The sequence below is a fragment of the Diospyros lotus genome, chromosome 10 (assembly GCF_014633365.1).
Source record: "Diospyros lotus cultivar Yz01 chromosome 10, ASM1463336v1, whole genome shotgun sequence".
NCBI classification, from domain to species: Eukaryota; Viridiplantae; Streptophyta; class Magnoliopsida; order Ericales; family Ebenaceae; genus Diospyros; species Diospyros lotus.
This window is the reverse complement of record NC_068347.1, coordinates 26,437,746-26,448,200: the sequence shown is the minus strand read 5'-3', so window position 1 is coordinate 26,448,200 and position 10,455 is coordinate 26,437,746.

Below are 10,455 nucleotides of genomic sequence, written 5' to 3'. Positions count from 1 at the left end.
CTTTAGCTTTTGCGTCACTTAAGAGTGTTAAGCTGGTGCTTTGAAGCTTCTTGCTTTGCATGTGCATCATGTGCTTGTGTTGGATGGAGAGAATAATCTAAAAGGGGATGTATAGAAGAAGCAAAACCACTCAATCTTTGCAGATACCCTTTTATCATTTAATATTAATAATAATGAAATGCATGATTTTGTAAGCTATTTATATAAAATTAACCAAAATAATATTATTCTTGATAACAGCTGTGCAAGCAAGTGTAGTAGTTTTCTAAGATGATATTTTAATGTAGACTAGACTGCGGGTGCTGGTGGTGGTGGTGGTGGGGGTGGTGGATGGAACGTGTGTGGTGGAGGATGCTGCGCTTGCTAAAAGCTCAAATTAAATTAAAGTCTTGGATGAGGACTGAACCCTCCAGAATGGGTCCCCTTTGTCTCTCACCTCATACAATTATTATTATTAAAAATGACCTTTATATATTTTATTAAAAAAAAAAAGCACAACAATTAAATAAATCATTTGCTGGTCTGAATTTATAATATTTATGTAAATTTTATCATCGCATTAAAATTCATATTTCTTTAAAATTTATCTAAAAGAAAATGAAAAACTAAATTGTAATTATTAAGTGACACTTTTATCTAATTACTATTTGATAAATTTGATTTATTGTGTCGGGTATTGGATTAAAATTTTGTTTAATAAGGTGACTATATATAAAAAATTATTTAGTTAGTATTGGTTAGGGATGTATACTATAATATTGTTCAAAAGATAGCAACAAACGACATATTTTATGCATAAGAATCTATAAATTTTATGTTTTTATATAATACGAATAAATAAAACATACATTAATCCATTAAGACTTCAAGACATAAAACATGCTATCAGATGATAAAGAGAATATCGGAATTTGATTTTTTTTTAATCCCTTAACTTGATGATAGACGAAAAATAGAATGATAATTTGTTTTTGTAATTGAGTTAGAGAAATGACCAAACCCCTATTTATAGGTTAAGATGTAGTCTCCATCAAAGTTTATCAAGAACTATGTATCTTTGAAACTAAATAAAATTTTAGTATTCAGTTATCTTATTAAATCCTTTATTATCTTATATGATAAATACAATCATATTTGATAAAATATATTTTAATATCATTTGATCCACAAATGATTCCTACATTCTCTCACTTATATGATATTGCTTTCACAATCTAATAAGAAGAATATAATGCACACAAAACTACACAAAATTTTTCTTTACATTAGTTATAACGTTATATTATTATTAAGTTGAAATATTAATACAAGTCATGGTGGTCGTATGCCAATTTTCGGCACAGTTCCTTTCATATACCACATCATTAACGTTCAACTTAACATGGTTTTTAATGAAGATAATCATAATAGTCCAACTTTAATGTCTTTCTTATATAACTATTTTTGTCAACATCATTCTAAAACAATTAAACCCATAAGAGAGCTTAAAGTGTCAAATGTATAAGCCAAATAGAATCATAATACAATATAAACTTAAAATAAAGTTCCACAATCATAAACCATGAATAGTGGCCTTGTCACGAACTTAACTTCCATAATAAATGCAATAATGAAAAATTGTTTTCACACTTTTTCATGAAATTGGTCTTTTAGCTAATAGAAATAAGTAGCCAAATATAGATTTTCTTATATCAACACATTCGGAAAAATTCGAATCTAAATATCCAATCACCTCAAAATAATCGGATCTCTTATAAGTAAATATATGATATTTCATTCCTTGTATGTATCTAAGAACTTTCTTTATAGCTTTTCAGTGATCCAGACTTATATTGCTTTGATACATGCCTAACATTTCGACAACAAAACTAATGTCTGCTCTAGTGCAACCTTAAGCATACATTAAGCTCGCACCTACAAATGCATAAGGGATATTTTTCATTTGTTGTTTTTCCAATTCATTTTCAGACATTACATAAGGTTAAATTTATCTCTTTTCTGAATTAGAATTATTCTTCTTGAGCATTTATTCATATTAAATTTCTCTATAATTTTATTAATAAAGGCCTTTTGAGTCAACCCTAGCAATTCTTGTGATCTATTATGAAATATTTCTATTCATATCACATAGGTTGTCTTTCCTATATTTTTCATTTCAAAATTCTTAGAGAGATATTTTTTAGTTTTGTATAATAAACCAAAGTCATTAGCAGCTGTTAATATGTCATCAACATACAGAATAAAAAAAACAAACAAACTTGTTTCCATTGACCTTCATATATATATATATATATATATATATATCGATCAACAGTGTTTTATTGAAAATTAAAAGAAGTGATAGTATCATTAAACTTAAGATACTATTGTCGGAAACTTGTTTAAATTCATATATTAATTTTTTTTAATTTACACACCAAGTGTTTCTTTTCTTTAATTGAAAAGTCTTTAGGTTGATCCATATAAACATCTTCCTCCAAATTTTCTTTAAAAAAAGATAGTTTTAACATCTATCTAATATAATTTTAAATCATAATGAGTCACTAAAGTCATAATGATTCTAAGACAATCTTTCTTAGAGACCAGTGAAAAGTTTCTTTATAATCAATGTCATTTTATTGAGTAAAACCTTTGACAACGAGTCTGAATTTATGTCATTCAATATTGTCTTTTAAATCACGTTTGGTCTTAAAGATTCATTTACATTCAATCTTTTTATATCCTTTATGCAATTTAACAAAATCACAAACTTAATTTTGATCCATAAATTTTAACTTTTCTTTCATGGCATTTAACCATTTAGTAAAATCATCACATTTCATAGCTTGCGTAAATGAAACTTGATCATTATCATTTTTTAAGTCAAATTTTGACTCTGGTAAATAAACCACATAGTCATAAAAAATAACATATCTCCTTTCTATTTGAAATCTCCTTAATAATATTGCTTGTGGTTCAAGTATTGCCATTTCATTATTGACATTTTTATCATAGAATGTTTGATCACTCATTTATTGTTATTGATTATTATTAGGTTGAATTACAACTTGAAGAACAACAATTGTATCAGTTTTGGGCATAGAAACTTTCATCTAATTTCTTGAATGCTAATATCATGCATTCTTTCACTCCCACTAATGTCACTATTTTTAATTAACCTAGTATTTCTAGATTCAATTAACCTAGGTTGAAGATGTAGCGACGGTCGGCGAGGCAAGGGGAGTGAGGCGTGACGGTGAGGCGACAACCATAGAAGGGAGGCGAGCGAGCAGGGAGAAAGCAGCAGTGGGCGGGGGCAAAATTATCTTTTTGCCCCATTTCTGTAAGCGGCTCGATAAGCCCGTCAAGCCTTGTAGAACGACTCTAATTTTAGTATTGTGATTAGGGCAATAAAATCTCTGCCTTTTGGACTTTTTCGTTGAAATAACTATTGGTTGTTCTAAAGTCCAATTCTTTTCATGTGAATTGTAAATTTATACTTTTGCTAGGCAATCCTAAACATATAAGTATCTTAAATTGGGTTTCTTTCTTGTCCACAGTTCAAAAGGAGTCTAAAATTACATTACTCTGAATTCTATTTAGTAAATACATGGTAGTCCTTAATGTATATATCCACAAAGATAAAGGTAAAGAAGAGTGACTCATCATACTCCTAACCATTTTTATCAAGTATGATTATGCCTTTCAACAAAACCATTTTTATTGTGGTGTACCTGACATTGTATATTAGATACAAATACCATGTCTTTCGTGAAATTTGGCAAATGGATTTGGATATTGATGTCATTCATTGAACTATACATAATATTCATCACCTCTATCCGACTTTATAATTTTTACTTTTTATCTAATTATCGCTCAATTTCTTTGATATACACCTCAAGTGCATCAATCGATGGAGATTTATCGTGCAATAGATAAATATAACCATAACATGAAAAATTATCAATAAAGGTGATAAAATATTTTTCTCCACCAGAAGATGGAGTATTAAAAGGTTCACAAATGTTAGTATGTATAATTTCAAGAAACTATGTGTTTTTTGTGGCTCATTTTTTAGTGTGTTTTGTTTGTTTACCTTTAATATAATTAACACACACTTCAAGATCAGTAAAATTTAAATGTGAAAAGATTTCATTTTCTGCTAATCTTTGTATTATTTCTTTAGATATGTGACCCAAACATTTATGTCACAAGTAAACAGAATTCTTATCAACTAAACTGCCCTTGGTGCTAACATTATAATACAAGACCTTTAGATTCTCAATAAAAACATTATAAAGTTTAAAGTACTTGTAAAGACCATCACATAACATTTTAGAACCAATAAAACTATTATTCTTAAATAATCTTAAAGATCCATAATCAAATTTAAAAGAAAATCCTGCTACATCGAGCTTTTGTAAAGAAACTAAAGAAAATCCTGCTACATCAAGTTTTTGTAAAGAAACTAAGTTGCGAAAAAATGTAGACACAAAATTTAAAATTAAATGATAAGTGTCAATGCCTTTAGAAGGAGCTTTGCTTTTATTTCCCATGAACACAAAATTTTCATTTGGCTTTATAGTTCAAATAGTAAGGAATCCCTGCATCATATATTAGAAATATGAGTAGTGGAATTAGAATTAATCCATCAAGTATTATGAGAAATTTCAATAATTTAATTCAAAACATACTAGAACACAAGTTTTACCTTTCTTTTAAAACCAAACTTTATGTTTCAAACAATCTTTTTGTAGTGTCCATTTTTGTTACAAAAATGACACTTCATATTCACATGTTTCTTTTGGTAAGCACCCTTAGAAGAATCATTTAGGTTATACCTTTTTTCTTGATCTTTTCACCATTTTTTTAAAATTATTTCTAATTTCTTAATGACTTAGAAGATGAACATAATGAGCTTTTTGATTCTTTAACCTTATCTCATCTTGAATTAACATACTAATCAATTCATTTACATTCCACTTATTTTTTTATAGTGTTGTAATTCATTTAAAATTGTCCATATTATTCCAAAGGTTAGGAATTAAGTATGAATTGTGCTAAGAGGTACTCATCCACATTCATTCCCAAAATCTTTAATTTTGCTATTAAGGTCGTCATTTCAAAAACATACTCATGCATGGTACATGGACTATCATATTTTATAATGGTCAACGTACTCATTAATATACCAACAAAGGATTTGTCAGCAATTTGAGAGCATTTTCCACAAATTTCTTAAATTTTGTAGCATGATTAGTTTTAGGAAAAGTTATTTTTAAGTTGTTTGCAAGTGTCACTCGCTTAAATATTAAGCTTAATCTATCCAATCTTTCCCATGATTTATGGAAAGCTTTTTCATCATCACTACTTTGAGCAGTAATAGTAGTGGGTTTCTCAGCTCAGAGTGCTAAATCAAGATTTAGAACACTTAAGTGAAACTTGACTTATTCACTCTAGTTAAAAAAATTCAATCCATTAGAGAGAGGAATAGATGAAACATGTGAATGCAATGAAATAGGTAGATACTGATATTTTTACTCTTAGTAATGAGTAATGAAATGGTTTTGATAAATGACTATATGAAAATCAATTTATACTATGAGGATTATATGAATGAGAAAATGAATTTTTAAGTATATAAGTTTGGAAGCAAGATATGAAAATCTATATGAATGATAAATGGCTATAAGTGTTGAGAGTGATTTGTTTTTAAAATAAACTTTTGATAATTTCAACTTACTTTCAAAAAGATCGAAATAAGGATTTGTTAAAGTTTTCTATGTTTTCAAAAGGATAGTCGACTATGTGTATTATTCTGATGATTATGCCTTAGAATAGTCGACTATGCTGTTAAGGATAGTCGACTATGTATAAGGATAGTCGACTATGCTGGTTTGATCTGTCGACTATGTGAGGTATCTGTCGACTATTTCTTAATCTGTCGACTATCAAGTAAGGATAGTCGACTATGGCTTTTCATCTGTCGACTATTTTTGTTCTTAGAATTCAAAATTTTCTTCACATTTTTACAATAGTCGACTATGTAAAAGGATCTGTCGACTATGGAATTTTTATGTTATAAGATAGTCGACTATGCCTTTCTGTCTGTCGACTATGTTTAGTTTTATTTGATAAAATAGTCGACTAACCTATTTTCTCTGTCGACTATGTGTTTCACAGAAACTTATAACGGCTAGTTTTTGGCGCATTAAATGCTCGCCCAACCACCCACAACGGTCCAAAATTCAACTTGCTCACCATCAACTATAAATAGGTGGTTGAAGACGCATTGAAGGCTGTTGAAAAATACATTGAATATCTTGAACGATCGTGCCTTCACTATTACATCGAGCTTTAACTTTTCTCTCTGTATTTTCATTTAAGAGGCTTTGATATTTTACTGTTCTATTTCTTTTAAGCCTCGATCTTTCATTTAAAGAGAGAGCTTGTAACTAAGAGTTGTACTCTTAAAATCTCTATTTCATTCTCTGTATTTTTTCTAGTGGTAGCTAGAGGGCCCATTAAGTTAGGAGGTTGTAAGTTCCCTAGTCAAGACTAGAGGACCTGCTCGTATTGAGTAGGGGGTTTGAGAGTAAAGATTGGTTTTAAAATCCTTAGTTGATAGCTAAGGTAGTGGACTAAGCTTAGAAAGCTGAACCACTATAAATACGTGCCTTCACTGCTTTCCATACTTTTCTTGCTTCCTTTGCATTTCTGTTTCTACTGACTTTGAATGTTCATTGATAAGATTCCATATTTACTCTTCACCATTTGAAAGTATCTTTACTTCTCAAAAGAATTTTTTTAATTATACCAATTCACCCCCCTCTTGGTGTGTGTCATATCAGTTCAATTCTATCAGATACTACAAATAAAATTAAAGTACTCATATATTAATTATACTTTGAGCCATAAAATTTTCACATAAATTCAAATTCATACATATAGCATAAATAAACATAAGGTACATCAAATTTTTTCTTTCGATAATACCAAGATGTACAAAAATAAAAACAATAGTTGGCAATCATCTATGTAGTAATTAGATTTATTTTGTCATTTTGGAGATATAAAGTGAAACTAATAGAATACACTAATCACCATATTTATGTTTGTCAATTAGAAGAACAAATAATTAACTTTTGTCTTAATTCTGACGTGTCTTATAATAGAAACTTCAATTTACTCATAAATAAATATCATCGCATAATTTTAATATCATTATCAAACATAAAATTTGTTGGTTTTAGATTAACTCGATCTAGATCCGCGTAGATCTGATTACAACAAACTGGATCCAAACCTTATCAGTGGGTCAGACCATCTCTTTCAAAAATTAGGTTTCAGCTTCTATAGTTCGTCGTTGTCATCTCCTTAATCTCCTTTACAATTTAAAGTCTATGTTACACAGAAACGGAAAACATTTCTGATATGAAATAGAAACGCTAAAACGTATTTTTTTAAAAAAATAAATATAAATAGAATTCAAAACGAAAACTAAAAATATTTCAAAAATATTTTAAAAATAAAAAAACAACTCATTAGAGAAGTTTCCATGCAGCATAGCTCAAAGTTGAGCTCAAAGTTGATGGCTTACCTCCTCCAACAATGGCCTATCAAGCCTTCAGTCGTTGTCAGCTTGTGTGACAGAGGGTTGTGCCTCCACCGACCACTCATCATGCATGTCGGCATCGACACACTCGTCGTAGCCTTCGTACGCTGCAATCGGAGAAGAAGACGAAACACTTGGAAAAGGCCAATCACGACTAGGCGAAGGCCAAAGATCGACGGCCGGCCAGTCACGACAACCATCGCAAGCACAAGAGACTCACGGTCATGGTGAACAAAGGACTCACAGCTGGTTGGTGATGGCGAAAGCATAAGGCCATATGACTATATCTTATAAAATATATTTTAGTATCATGTGAGTCACCCATAATTCTTACAATCAGAAGAACCTAATTTTATTTGATGCATGCAAATATAATACAATCTTAAGAAAGAGATTTGAATAGGATTAATGAATAAAATTGTTGAGACTAGTTTATTTAATTAAATAAATAAGATTGAGTTTGAATTTTTAGCTTAATTAGTAATAAATTAAATTTAAATTTGAAAGTGATTGACTTATTTAGTCTTGTAAACAAACTCATTCAGGTGGGATTGTTCTAAAATAACATGTATTTTTGTAATTAAGAACTTTCATGTCATATTATTTAAATTTTAAATATATATTTAAATAAAATAATTTCATATATTCTACATAAATAAAATCTAATTTTAAATTTAGAGTTCATTTGAAGGTTGTTTGCTAAAATAAAGCCAAGTCCCAACTCAGCCTAAACTTAACAAAATATTTCAAGGGAAATCTTCAAAGAGTGAAATTACTAAATTGCTCTAAAAAAAAAATAATTCACAGTTTGTCACTTGTATTTATTTCCAATAATATTGTGTTAAACATATGTTCTCCTATAATTTTATCTGGATATAAGTGATAAGTTTACGAGTTTCAATTTTCAAATCTCAATCCAACCTGAATAATCTTTTGTCATCTAGAGAAAATTGAATTTGGGATACTTGAAGATAATTTTGAGGATTCTAAAGAGATAATATATGCTGCTATCTCGAAACAACTAAACCCTAAAGTATTGGAGATTAACTTTGAATATTTTGTCGATACATAACACTCTCTTCCTACTTCGATGATTTTTTGCTAATATAAGATAATTGAGCTCGAGAATTTTAGAGATTAACTCTGAATATCTTAATCTGCATTACATATAAAAAAGTCAAAATCCTCATAAGTAAATCAAGAGAGACTTTGAGTATTTAGTACACTACTTTATCTACTCATTACTCCACTAATTTAAGTGATATAGGCTATTGAGAGATCCAATCTCACATTTTTTGTTTACACAATCATCAATATTTTAAATAAATGAACTTAAATCTAAGCTAAATTTTAAACTCAATTCGAATTTAAATTCACAAAATTCTAAACAAATAAATCTAAAATTTTATGATATAAATACAAGAATGAAAAAGGTATTTCATACTTGGGTGAAGTACAAAAAAAACTATTATATTTTAACTTTGGGGATAATTTATTTACTATATTTTAAGAATGATTCATTGTATCTTCATACTCAGGGCTATGTTAGCCATTATGATAGATGTTTTCTTAATTCCATTTAACAAAGTTTTAATTTTATTAATATTGCCAACTCTATCTCCAATTAAAATAATCTTTCATAGTCGCAAATGCCTAAATTAAACCCCAAGTTTATGTTCGAAGTTCCCAAATAGTGACAATTTATATCGTTTTAAAATATAAATGACTAGAATTTGACCTCAAAATTTAAAATAAAATAATTTAGCTGACCTATTTTATAATTAAAGCCCGGAAGAAAACTAGAATAACTTATTTTGTAATCACTAGTGCTGCTTGTACCCAGTATTTTGACAATATATTTGACACTTTCAAAATTTACTTTTTCAAGTAACTAATAATTAATATTCCTATTGTTGCCTAAATATAACACTATAATTTGTATGTTAGAGAATTATCTTTAAACTAGTAAATTCTACAAGGAAGAACATCGTCGGGGGTGTAGGGCAATCCTTGTGCGATCACAAAGATACTTAAGTCACATTTTATAGAATGCTTAAAGAAATTATAGAGCTCTTGAATTAGTATTATAGTAGGGTACATTTTTTAGAATAAAAACTCTTTTATTTATAGAGATAAGTGTCTATGGTATTTCAAAAGTGAGTAAGATCTGGGTTTCTTGTGAATACAATTTATCCGTTATAAGTTTTCTATATAGACTTTTTATATCATATTCACGCATTAGTTTGGAACTTTCTCATGAGAAAAAGAGGTCTCTAGGAGACTTTCCGGTCTCTTAGAACCCTGTTTGTTAGGCTTTTTTCTAAAATTGTTATAAATTCATCTGGGAAATCTAGTTTGTTGAAATTGTTAACTATTTATGAGATAATCTTTCAAAAATCTTTAGAAATTGTCAATATAATCTCCAATAGTTTCCCGAGTTTTGAGAGGTGCTTTTGTCTTTATGAGTTTTAGCTTTTGTCTTTTTTGAACCTTCGTTAAGGACTTGGCTTATGATACATCAATTTTTTTTATCAAATTATCAATAAATTTTATAAAATATTAAAATATAATATCAAAACATTATATACAAAATGCATTACCTTTTAGTAGTTGACCTACTTCTATTGGTTGCATTTGTTGGGTTCCATGCAAAAGGTGAGAAGGAAGGAAAATTTTTGAGAATTAGATAGATTGACAGGCAGACTTATAAAATGGAGGTTAAAAAATTAAAATACCCTCATTTACATTGCATTATATTTTTTTTAATGTAATATGGGTAAGAATATTTTAGTCTTTTAGCTTTCATTCTATAAGCCTGTCTGTCAACTTGTCTAATCTTATAGAAGAACTCGAGAAGG